General features: G+C 57.8%; 1 pseudogene; it reads right to left on the bottom strand.

Moving 5' to 3' along the window:
* Positions 1-211: 211 nt before the first annotated feature.
* On the bottom strand, positions 212-11,802 carry LOC133351702 (CXXC-type zinc finger protein 1-like; annotated as a pseudogene).
* Positions 11,803-12,601: the final 799 nt, after the last annotated feature.

Below are 12,601 nucleotides of genomic sequence, written 5' to 3'. Positions count from 1 at the left end.
CACACGGTGGGCTAAAAAGAAGTGAATAATTTTGTCCTTTGAAACGCGACACATTTTTTACTGTTGGCCGTGTCGGGTGGTGGAGGGTTACGACACATTTTCTGACCAAAAAACCTATATTATGAATAATATTGGACGGTGGCTGTTGTTGTTGATGCTGTGCGATGAGGCCCGTGGGGGGCGGCGTGTGCAAGGTACCACGCGCACGCGCTCACAGGTCGACCTCTGCGCGCCGCAGCTTCTCCCAGCAGTAGTGTTTGTTGCAGCGGCGCTTGGGCAGGCGGCAGAAGTCGCCGGTGGGCGAGAACACGTCACGCACCAGCGGGCAGCCGCACACCTCGTCCACTGAGACCTGCAGTCCGTGAGCACACCACACACACACGGGGGGGGGGGGGGGAAGCGACGCACACATGGAGGGCGACTCACGCACACACACGCGGGGGGGGGGCGGGGGGTGTGGCAACACACCGAGCAGCAGTGAGACTTCATCTTCAGCAGAACAGCGCGGTATGATGGTGGAAGCATTCCTTACAAAAAAGCAAAGCTGTAACGTTTCATAATGGCCACCTCCCGCTGTGAGGATCCCATGAATATCTCCAGACCGTCAGTCTCCTCCCTCACTTTAATACGACATGAAACACGGCCGCCCATCAATCCCGCCCGGCCGTGGCACCTGCTGCTGGATGTGGGCGTTTCGTTACTGCGGCGGTTTGCGTGCCCCCCCCCCCCTCTACCGCACGCCTCAGACACACAGAGGCAAAGCCCATAAATCAGCAGGGACATGGCACCAACCCCAGCAGCCTCCGCCAGGCCGGCCGAGCGGCGCATCTGAGCTGCGCCGATAAGACGACCGGCGCCGTTACAGCGAATCGACACTCACACATGACAAAACACGCACACACACCTACACACACATACAAAGGCACATGCTGTACACATGCACTGATGCATACACACAAGCACACGCCCATTTATATACCTGATTATACTTACACGCGCACACCTGTACACAGTATACAAAAATCCCCCTTATAGTCTATTTAATAGACTGTTTGGGCAATTGCTGTTAGCGAGTAGCACCTATGAAGGCCGGAATGGCACACAAGGGGGTGGGTGACCAGCACCACGCCCGGCCACCTTTGTTTCCCCAGTGGCGATGTTTACACACCGCACCAGGTACTCATTTGAGGCTGAGTCAACTTAGGGGAGGCCCAGGACTGATTCAGATCATCGTCACTGGTGTTGACCGTGAGCGGGAATCGAACTCGGGTCGCTGAGTTCGTAGCACAACGCACTCACCGTTGCACTACCGCTCCCCACACACAGCATACAACAACTGGCATTTGCCACTAAGTGGCGGTGACGTCACCAAGGCGCCTGTGCCACTCACTCGCTCTCACCACAATAATTATCTTTCTGATTCTTCCCTCGCACTGCTCCAATGTGGAATTCCCTCCGCCCAGAATCACCACCGTTTCTTTTCCCACCAGGTTATTACAACAACCTGGCTCAAGGCAAGATACGTGTTAACCCTTGGGGCTATTTCGCAAATTTGAGAGTGCCGTCTCTTGCTGGCAGCTTGACCTTCTGGAACTTTGGGCCTGTGCGCAGAAACCATGATAAAAAAAAAATGGGTCGCTCAGACCAATGCCGGCTAACCCGGGGGCCGAGGGGCTATGGGCACAATTGTCCACCTTGAGCTCCTGATAATTGGTATTTATTCTTAGTTACTAGAGACAGAACGCATTGCGTGCGTGTCCATTCATGTAGGGGGGGGCCATGTTTGAAAAGGCCGACATGTCAGGACCGCCCAACCGCCCCCCCCACCCCCACCAGAGATTGAGTGTTACTCCTCGCCCCACCGCCCCCCCACACACGCATCTTTATAGACCGGCCCCTGAGCGTAAGGGAGGAGGGGACCCCACGAAGGACCAACCCCCTTTTGGGGTTTCTGGGTGTGGGGAGGGAGGGTCGGAGGGGGTGTAAGGGGGTACCACCAACCTTTGGGTCCCGGGAGTGCTCTGGGCACAGCACCTGGAGCCGCTTGCAGTAGGTCTTGCTCTGCGTGTTGTAGACATCGCAGAACAAGCGCGTCGCCCTGCATACACACACACACAGATTCCCACCCCCCACAATATAGCCTTTAGCAGGATGTTGGGGCAAGCGCTGATAGCAAGCGCCTCTTAAGGCCGGTCACGGCACACGAGAGGCGATGGGTGGCCAGCGCACACACACACAAAGAGCGCAATCGTGCACATGCGCACACACATGCGTGCGCGTGTGTGCGCCTACACGTAAGGGTCTGGACTCATAAAATGGCGTACGAACTCCCTACGTTCGTATTCATTGGCGAAATGTCTTCTTATTTATTTTGTTACTTATATTTGTGTCGTGTGTTCCACACACAAACAAGGGTCCTTGCCAATAAATATCTGGCATCTCACCAGCGTTGGTTCAAGCAAGCCCGACTCCGCTGTTTAGATACTTAATGTCAAAGCGGTCCTGAGTTTTACCCGTTTTGGACCAATGCTGCTAAGATTATGCTCTCCAGAAGGCTGATGGGATGTAAAAAAAAAACTTTTTTTTGTATATGGAGAGGTGGATATGGGAAGGAAGTGAATTATTGTCTGCTTAGTTATTTTGGGGTGGGGGGGGGTGGTGGTCTCGCGGCTCAGGGCGGCTTCGCGTGCTCATCCTCACCCCTCGATCTTGGTTGGGTACATGGATCCAAACGACGTCTGGCTCTCGTACTGCGGGGAAGACAAAGGCGGTCGGGAGCAAGGGTTAGAAACGAGCACAGAAATACGCGCGTCAGGACGCGCGCTCCGGCTGCTCCCGCGAGCGTCTCCACGCCTCGCCACTCGTCCCCTGCTCACTGCCGCGTAGTGACGGTGGCCATCGAGATCGACTCGGCGTTACTCCATCACGCGTTACGTCATCACGCGTTACTCCATCACGCGTTACGTCATCATGCGTTATGTCATCACGTGTTACTCCATCACGCGTTATGTCATCACGCGTTATGTCATCACGCGTTACGTCACCACGCGTTATGTCATCACGCGTTATGTCACCACGCGTTATGTCATCACGCGTTATGTCATCACGCGTTATGTCATCACGCGTTATGTCATCACGCGTTACGTCAGCATGCGTTACGCCATCACGTGCCGGTCACAATCACCGCAGTGGGGCGCCACGATGTTACTACCTCCCTGGTATTCAGGAGGTCGTGGGTTCGATTCTGGTTTTCCCTCCACAGTTATAATCCTTCCTATTCGCACTCTCTCCTCCGTCTCTCTCTCTGTCTCTCCATCCTTTACTCTCTCTCCTTCTCTATGTTTGTCTTACTCTTTTACAAGCATTCCTCTCCTCTCTCTCCATATCCCTCCGCTCACTCTCTTCATCTCCCCGCCGTCTTTGGCTGCAATATATTTCCACGTGAGAAGCTGCTTCGTTGGGCTATCATTTGTGGCCAGGTGGCTTCTGAAAAAGAGCTACATAACTCAGTGAGCCATACCTGGTAAAATAAAATTAGGTGAAAAAAAGTAGTTAACAGTAGTATCGCCGTCGCGCGTGTCTTCGGCGCACCTTGGCGTAGCAGCGCTCCATATGTTTCAGCGCCGTCTTGGGGGTTGATGGGGTGGCCACACGACACGCAGAAGATCTGCAGATCCGCCTCCTCGTTGTCCCCATCTGTGACCTGGGACACGCGGGCAGACACAGGGACACGAGATGAGGCGGGGAGGCACGGGGAGACAGGGACACATGGAAAGACACCGGAGACAAGGTGAGATATGGAGGGACGGGAAGAGTGAGTGATGAGTGAGCATGAATGTGCATCCAATAGAGCATGTGTATGCGTCCGAGCGAGTATGCGTGCAAGCCAGTGAGCCAGTGAGTCAGTGAGTGTTGGAACCGGAGTGACGTGGTGTGGTATGGTGGCAGTGGTGGTATGGCACGGTAGTGATGTGGCGGTGGCATTCTGTGGCGGTGTGGTGTGGCGCCGTGGCACGGCGTTCCGGTGGTGTGGCAGATGTGGCGTGGTGTTCTGGCAGCGTGAAATGGCAGTGTGATGGCAGCATGTGGCAGTGTGTGGTGGCATTGTGCCACGGCGTGGCAGCGATGGTAGGAGTGTGACGCCTGGCATGGCGGTGGTGTGTGGCGGCGTGGCGGCCGTGCGGTGGTGTGGTGGTGTGGCGCCACGGCATGGCCGTGCGGTCGTGTGGTAGTGTGGTGGTGTGGTGGTGTGGTGGTGTGGTGGTGTGATGGCGTGGGCGGGGTGGTGGTGTGGGCGCGTGCCGTGGCGGCCGTGGTGGTGGTGGCGTGGTGTGGTGGTGTGGCGGTGTGATGGCGTGGCGGGGTGGTGGTGTGGCGGCGTGGTGGCGTGGCGGCGTGGTGGTGGTGGCGTGGTGTGGTGGTGTGGCGGTGTGGTGGTGTGGCGGGGGTGGTGTGGCGGCTGTGCGTGGCGGCGTGGTGGCGTGGCGGCGTGGTGGTGGTGGCGTGGTGTGGTGGTGTGGCGGTGTGGTGGTGTGGCGGCCGTGTGGTGGTGGTGGCGTGGCGCCGCTGCACCTCCTCGTCCTCGCACACGCTCTGCTGCTTGGCCTGCGTGATCACGGCCTCCAGCTCCAGGAAGCGGGCGGTCCATGTGGGCGAGGCGCAGGCGCGCGGTGTGCTGCTCGCGGCGCACGCCCTCCAGCAGCCGCTTGCCCAGCTCCTCGGCCACGCACGGGCTCGCCTGCCACTCCTGGATACGCTGCGGCAGGATCTCGTAGATACGGCTGGGAGGGAGGGAGGGAAAAATGTGATTAATTGAAACCAAACTGAGCACAGACAGTGATGTGGAGGCGGGAAATGGGACAGGAGGTGATGCTCAGGGAGACGGGGAGATGCAGGGAGACACAGGGTGGGGGATGCAGGGAGACGCAGGGTGGGGGATGCAGGGAGACGCAGGGTGGGAGATGCAGGGAGACGCAGGGTGGGAGATGCAGGGAGACGCAGGGTGGGAGATGCAGGAGACACAGGGTGGGAGATGCAGGGAGACACAGGTGGGAGATGCAGGGAGACACAGGGTGGGAGATGCAGGGAGACACAGGGTGGGGATGCAGGGAGACGCAGGGTGGGGGATGCAGGGAGACGCAGGGTGGGAGATGCAGGGAGACGCAGGGTGGGAGATGCAGGGGACGCAGGGGGAGATGCAGGAGACGCAGGGTGGGAGATGCAGGGAGACGCAGGGTGGGAGATGCAGGGAGACGCAGGGTGGGAGATGCAGGGAGACACAGGGTGGGAGATGCAGGGAGACACAGGGTGGGAGATGCAGGGAGACACAGGGTGGGAGATGCAGGGGAGACACAGGGTGGGGGATGCAGGGAGACGCAGGGTGGGGGGATGCAGGGAGACAGGGTGGGGGATGCAGGGAGACACAGGGTGGGAGATGCAGGGAGACGCAGGGTGGGAGATGCAGGGAGACACAGGGTGGGAGATGCAGGGAGACACAGGGTGGGAGATGCAGGGAGACACAGGGTGGGGGATGCAGGGAGACACAGGGTGGGAGATGCAGGGAGACGCAGGGTGGGAGATGCAGGGAGACACAGGGTGGGAGATGCAGGGAGACGCAGGGTGGGGGATGCAGGGAGACACAGGGTGGGGGATGCAGGGAGAACTGTTAGGAGGGGGCCGGTGTCACTCTTTTTGCCAGAGTCGGCTGGTAACCGTCGACACTGGTGTAGTGATTGGAAGGTAAAGGTCAGTACAGGTGGTAAGGGGTGGATGTGTTTAGGGAGTGGTAGTGTAGCGGTTAGCGTGCTGCGCTACAAACCCGGCGACCCGAGTTCGATTTCTGCTCACATCAGTGACGATTATTTGAACCGGTCCTGGGCCTCCCCTAGGTCGAATCAGCCTCAAATGAGTACCTGGTGTGGTGTGTAAAATTGTCCACACTGGCCACCCACCCCATTGTGTGCCGTGTCGGCCTTCATAGGTGCTTGCTAACAGCACTTGCCCCAACAGTCTGTTAAGGATATATGGGGGATCTTTGTGTTAGTGTCACCCACTTGGTATCGTGTACCTTGTTAGCGAGGCTCTGGGTGGCTCTGAGAGGCTGATATTGCATCACTCACTTGGCGGCGAGCTTCATGCCGCACTCGTGGCTGCAGTACTTGGAGGTGGGCCTCACGGCCTGCGTGCAGCCGGGGCCCAGGCACTGGCGCTGGCGCGGGGTCTCGCGCGCCTCGGGGCCGCCGCGCTCGCTGTGCCGCACGCGCAGCCTGTGCCGGGCCTTGTCCCGGTGGCGCTCCGAGCGGTTCTACGGTGCCACGCCACAGCATAGCCGTGAGACGTGGGGGCCCGTGGGGGGGCCGCACGCGGGGACACGTGGAGACACGCGCAGACAAGTTCGGACGTGTCGAGAGACGCCGGAATGCGGGGACAAACGGGGGGACGCAGCAACACCTCGGGGAAACCCGAGACACGCAGGGACACCCAGGGAAACACGGGGAAACACAGAAACGCCCAGAAACACGAGGACTCCCAGGGTCACACGCAGGGACACACGGGGATCCGGGGGGACGCAGAGTTGCACGAGCGAGGGGTCTCTAGCAAGCACCTGCTTCTCGTAGCGGCGCTCGCGCTTCTGCACGTGCTTGAGCTTCACGGCGCGCTTACGGAACAAGCTGTGATCCTGCGAGTCCTCCTTCCCACTGCTCCACGGGAACTGCACGCACACAAGCACACGCACGTGCACACAAAAACAAAGATCCCCCGGATAGCCTTAAACAAGACTGTAGGGGCAAGTGCTGTTAGCGAGCACCTATGAAGGCCGGTACGGCACACGATGGGAGGTGGGTGGCCAGCACCACGCCCGGACAAGTTCGTGGTGCAGCACACTAACCAATGCGCCACTGCTCTCCACGCACACACAGACACGCATGCATACATAGGCACCCGTGCACGTACGCAAACATGCGCAGCACACATGTACCATGAAAACGAAATCTGTGTTATCTACCATAACTTAACAAATCATACTTTTTTGTGCTATACTTTAGAAAAATGATACTGTGCCACAAGAATCGATATCCTATGCACACACTCATCATTAATGGAGTTGGCCAAACATCCCAAAATAGGACCACAGAGCTTAGGCAAGTGTTGGTAGCGCTGGTTCTGACTGGCTTCCCCCTCACCTTTGTGTTTAACGTGCCTACCAATCAGTCTCTCTCTCGCTCTCTCCGGGAGTGAGCTGAGTCTGTGCGGCACGGTACGAATGTGACGCTAAGACGAGCGTTACACCCCCGCCCCCCTTCCAACCGCTTCCCCCCCACAGCCCGCCACAGCCTCCCTTCCCCACGCCCCCCATGTCCACCCCCCCGTCACGGACCTGGTCGCCGCGGGGCGAGGCGGCGTAGGTCGTGGTAGGAGAGCAGCGCGTCCGAATCGGAGGAGCCGAGGCCGGCGCCGCGTGGCGCCCCCTCGCGGCTCGAGCCGCCGTGGTCGTCGCGCACACGCAGCAGCTTCTGCACGAGGGGGGCAGGGCAGAGTACACGACACGTGGAGGACACGATAGAGTACACGACACGTGGAGGACACGACAGAGCACACGACACGTGGGGGGCAGGGCAGAGCACACGACACGTGGAGGACACGACAGAGCACACGACAGAGTACACGACACGATAGAGTACACGACACGTGGGGGACACGACAGAGTACACGACACGTGGGGGACACGACACGTGGGGGGACACGACAGAGTACACAACACGTGGGGGACACGACAGATTACACTACACGTGGAGGACACGACAGAGTACACGACACGTGGAGGACACGACAGAGCACATGACACGTGGAGCACACGACAGAGTACACGACACGTGGGGGACACGACAGAGTACACGACACGTGGAGGACACGACAGAGTACACGACACATGGGGGACACGACAGAGTACATGACACGTGGAGCACACGACAGAGTACACGACACGTGGAGCACACGACAGAGTACACGACACGTGGGGAACACGACAGAGTACACGACACGTGGAGGACACGACAGAGTACACGACACGTGGGGAACACGACAGAGTACACGACACGTGGAGGACACGATAGAGTACACGACACGTGGGGGACACGATAGAGTACACGACACGTGGGGGACACGATAGAGTACACGACACGTGGGGAACACGACAGAGTACACGACACGTGGGGGACACGACAGAGTACACGACACGTGGGGGACACGATAGAGTATACGACACGTGGGGACACGATAGAGTATACGACACGTGGAGGATACGACAGGATACAAGGCACGCATCTGAAGTACAAGCCATGAACGGAGTACACAACACGACATGCAGAGAGGACACAACACATGGAGGACACGAAGTGTGTGGAGAACACGACGCACCATGTACACGATCTGCGGAGACTACAACACGCAGAGGGAACACGACACGTGGAGAACACGACACACAGAGTATGCGAGAAACACGAGAGTACACGGCACACATGGGACAGTACATGACAAATGAAGTACACCACACAGTACATATGGCACACACACGCAAGGCACACGCAGCACACACACACAGCACACACACACACACTCAGTACAAATGCTGTCGGCTGTCGGGCGACCGCCAAACGTAACGGAACGAACCCTGGAGCGCACGATGCACTGCCGGAGCCGGCACTTCTGCCGAATCTTGTTGGGGCCACCAAACTTCTTCATGTCCCGGCAAAAGTCGCAGTGGCCACAGTCGTCGGTGCGGCAGCACGCCTCGCATTCGCCGCACATGCGCACCGAGCGCTTCAGTTGCTGCGGCAATGAGAACAATAACGACAGCACGAGCAGTCAGCAGCAGACACAACAGCAGCAGCAGCAGCAGACACAACAGCAGCAGCAACAGCAGCAGCAACAGCAGCAGAAACCACAACAGAAACACAAGCAGAATAAACTGCAGCAGAAAACAACAGCAGGAGCACGAGCAGAGTCAACAGCAGAGTTTCTTAGCAGTTGCCGAGCACAGGACCAAAGGCCCAAAAAGCCTGCAAAAAACAGCACGATCAAAGTTGTAAGAGATAAATAAGAGTGCGACAAGTTTCTTGAATTAAGTAAGGTTATGATTGTAAGAGCCTGTGCAAAGATACGACAATGATGGGAGGAAATTCCACAGTGCAACGGTATGAGGGTAGAAGCAGAAAGAGAAGTGTTGTGCGACCTGCGGTGTGGTGAGTGGGTGAGAGTGAGAGTAAATGAGAGCGTGAGCAGGCGACTGTATGAGTTTGTGGCCTTTATATGTTCTCCCTCTGTTCTGCTCGAGTTTCCTCCCCTCACTAAAAACAAATATACAATGTAACTAGTATCGGCCAAAACATCCCAATGCTGAAAATTTCGCGAAAGAATTACTCAATTGGTATCACACATGGCGGCAACAACATCGCCCCCATTCTAGGGAAAACTTGGCAGGACCCTCCTGTATGTCTTTCCTGGGTAAACAAGAAAAAGCATAGCAATTCAATAAATCTGAGGTGCTGCACAGGCCTCCCGTGAACCGTGCCTACCCCCACACGTACCTTCCGTCTCTCCGAGCTGCAGTTGCCGTCGTATTCGGCCGAATAGTCACGCGCTGCATCCCGGCTCTTGTCCTTGATCTTCTTCTGGCGGTAGCGGATGGCAAGCGACGGGTCCTTGGCTGCAGCAGAAGCAGCAGCAACAAACGGAAAGAACAAGTCAGCTACGCGGCCCGTGTGCGCTTGACGATGGGTACGTGTGGCGGGGGAGGGGGGTGGGGCCCACGTACCGCGGCACATGTCGCAGTACCACTGCTTGATGGCCTTGGCGATCTTCTGCGTGATATCGATGCAGTCGCCGTGGAACCACTCGTTGCACTTGTCACAGCCTCTGTGCAGCGAGCCACGGCGGCGCAGACCCGACTCATTATCCGCCGCGGACAACGCGATCTCCGCGGCTTGGCAGAAACCGGCGCACCTCATACAACATACTCGGTTACATCGCATCACAAGCTGCAAGCGAGAGACATTTAGCTACTGCCCGACGCCACGCAGATACTCCACCATCGGTCACCAACAACTTGAAAACTTGAGATTCAGGTGACACAGAGGTATTAGGAATTTCCACCACTGGCACAGAGGGCTGTAAACGGGAGATGAGCACCGCCTTCATGCTCATGTGAGCAGGAACGTGCTTTGCCTCGGCTATGGGTTGGGTGAATAGTGTTTTCCACAGTGGTTGAAATGTACAAGGATATGATAGTCCACCACAAGTGGCACTTCTCACAATACCAAACACGTGTGTCAAGTGTGTGGGTGAGTGGGTGGGTAAGTGCGTGGATGTGCGAGTGGGTGGATGGGTGAGCGGGTGGCCTCAAAGTGCACCTGGTCTGGCACAAGCGCGGTGGTGATGTCACTTCCACTTAGCTGCGAATGGCGGCTGTTTTTTTTTGGTGGGTGGGTGAATGGTGTCGTGAGTGGGTCAATGATCGACTGAGGAGCTGAATGGACGAGTGGGTGTGCAAGTGGGTGATACCGGCACGTACATCATGAAGCGGTTCGTGTCTGGCTTGCGGCACACGCAGTATACAGCCGGCTCCGTCTCAAGGGCGGTCCGCCCCCCCACCGGAGCAACCCTTCCATTGGGTGGGGCCCTGCCACCCCCTGCCCCGCCACCCCCACCGCTAGGCCGGGACCCCCGGACCTCGTGGTCTCCCACCCCATCTCCTCGCCGTCGACTGGCGTCACCTGGCCCAGCACCATCCTGTGCCAGCGAGAACGGACACACAGGAGAAAGTGCTGGGGGTGAGTGGGTGACTGAGTGGGTAAGAGTGCTGGGAGAGAGAGCGCTGGAATAGTGTGATGACAGAGGTTAAGGGTGACAGGCGTGTGAGTGGTGTTTGTGGTGTACAATTTAGCACAGTCGGGGGCACAGCTGGTGCATCTGCCAGTCATCTCAGTCAATCAACCCATGGCACCTGCTGCATCGGTCCCGTGACCTCCTGTCAGCGAGCCTTCGACACTTCACGTGGCCTAAAAGTTCACCTGGCCTGACACAGGCACCGTGGTGAGGTCACCGCCACTTAGTGACGAATGGCAGTTGTTGTTGTACAAGAACAGTATATGGATTTCATTGTCTGTGGTGTTTGTGTGAGAGTCTGTAGTGTGCACGCGAGTTCCTGAGTGAGGGCGAGTCGCGGCGAGTGACCTTGTTGTTGGCGCCACTCATCGGCTCCACATCGCTCTCCGTGCTGTTGCTCTCCATGCTGGGGGGGCAGCTGCTCCCACGGACACGTGACCCCACCTCACCTCCACCTGGCCCCCACAGCCAAACAGAAACACGGGCGACAACGCGGAGGACGGGCGAGCCGCGACAGGTGAGAGGGTTGACAACCTGTGCCTGGGTGTAGAGCTGAGAGATGGGCGAGGGTTGTGGGTGAGAGAGGTGAGAGGGGTGATAGGTGAAAGTAGGGGGCGAATGAGGTGAGCTGCGAATGTGTGAGAGTTTAGAACCTGTGTGAGATACAGATGTGAGGTGTTCGAGGGTTGACGGGTGAGGTGCAGGGTTGAGAGGTGAGGGGGGGTGACAGGTGAGAGGGTGACAGGTGAGAGGGTTAGAGCATGGAGAGCTGAGTGACGAGCGAGGTTGAGGGTTGAAAGGGTTGGGTGAGGTTCTGCACGGAGTTGAGCTGCCAGACGTGACCCCCTGACTCCCTGACCCAACAAGACGTGCGCTGGCGAGATGTCAACTACCTCGCCTGGTATGCGGGAGGTCGTGGATTCGATCCCGACGCCTGCTGTGTGTCTGGCGTTTGCGCGTCTCTCTTCAGGTGGTCCTCCGGATTCACCCCTCCACGTTTAGAATCAACATCACGCGTCTCGAGTACTCGGCTGCTAGGCGCCTTAAAACGTTAGTGGAAAAGCGCCATATAAATAATAAATGTAAATTATAAATGTCCACATGATAAGCCACTTAGCCCAGCTATCATTTGTGGCCTAGTCGCTTCTGCAAACGAGCTCTAGAGCGCCGCGGGCTTTAACTGTTAAATACAAAATAAATGTTTGAACAGTTTTAGTTTACGCGACCACGAACCCCGTGCAACTGCCTCGGCTGGTGAACCAAACCAACTTTAGCCCTCGCCACTCAGAGCCCTCACCCTGTGCCCCAGTCTCACGGGCAAAGCTGCTACTCAAGCGACCACTGTGAGGGCACACGACTAGTGCGCCAGCGCCTCCGCAGAGCCGGAGCAGTGGCGCATTCCACGCTCCTGTGACAGGGCCCAGTCTGTCCAGAGTCGACCCACCACCGCCACCAACACCACCGCCACCGCGTCGAATGTCTGGCTCTGGAATGTCAGCGCGAACCGCGAGAGATGAAGGAGGTCGAGAGGGATGACGAGGGGTTGATGATGAGGGGGGCCGTGGGGATGATGATGAGGGGGTCGTGGGGATGATGATGAGGGGGCCGTGGGGATGATGATGAGGGGGGGCCGTGGGGATGATGATGAGGGACGCCGTGGGGATGATGAGGGACGCCGTGGGGATGATGATGAGGGGGCCGTGGGGATGATGATGAG

The sequence above is a fragment of the Lethenteron reissneri genome, chromosome 38 (genome assembly GCF_015708825.2).
Source record: "Lethenteron reissneri isolate LAM-NWPU_2019-01 chromosome 38, ASM1570882v1, whole genome shotgun sequence".
Classification (NCBI taxonomy): domain Eukaryota; kingdom Metazoa; phylum Chordata; class Hyperoartia; order Petromyzontiformes; family Petromyzontidae; genus Lethenteron; species Lethenteron reissneri.
This window is presented reverse-complemented; position numbering and strand designations above follow the sequence as displayed.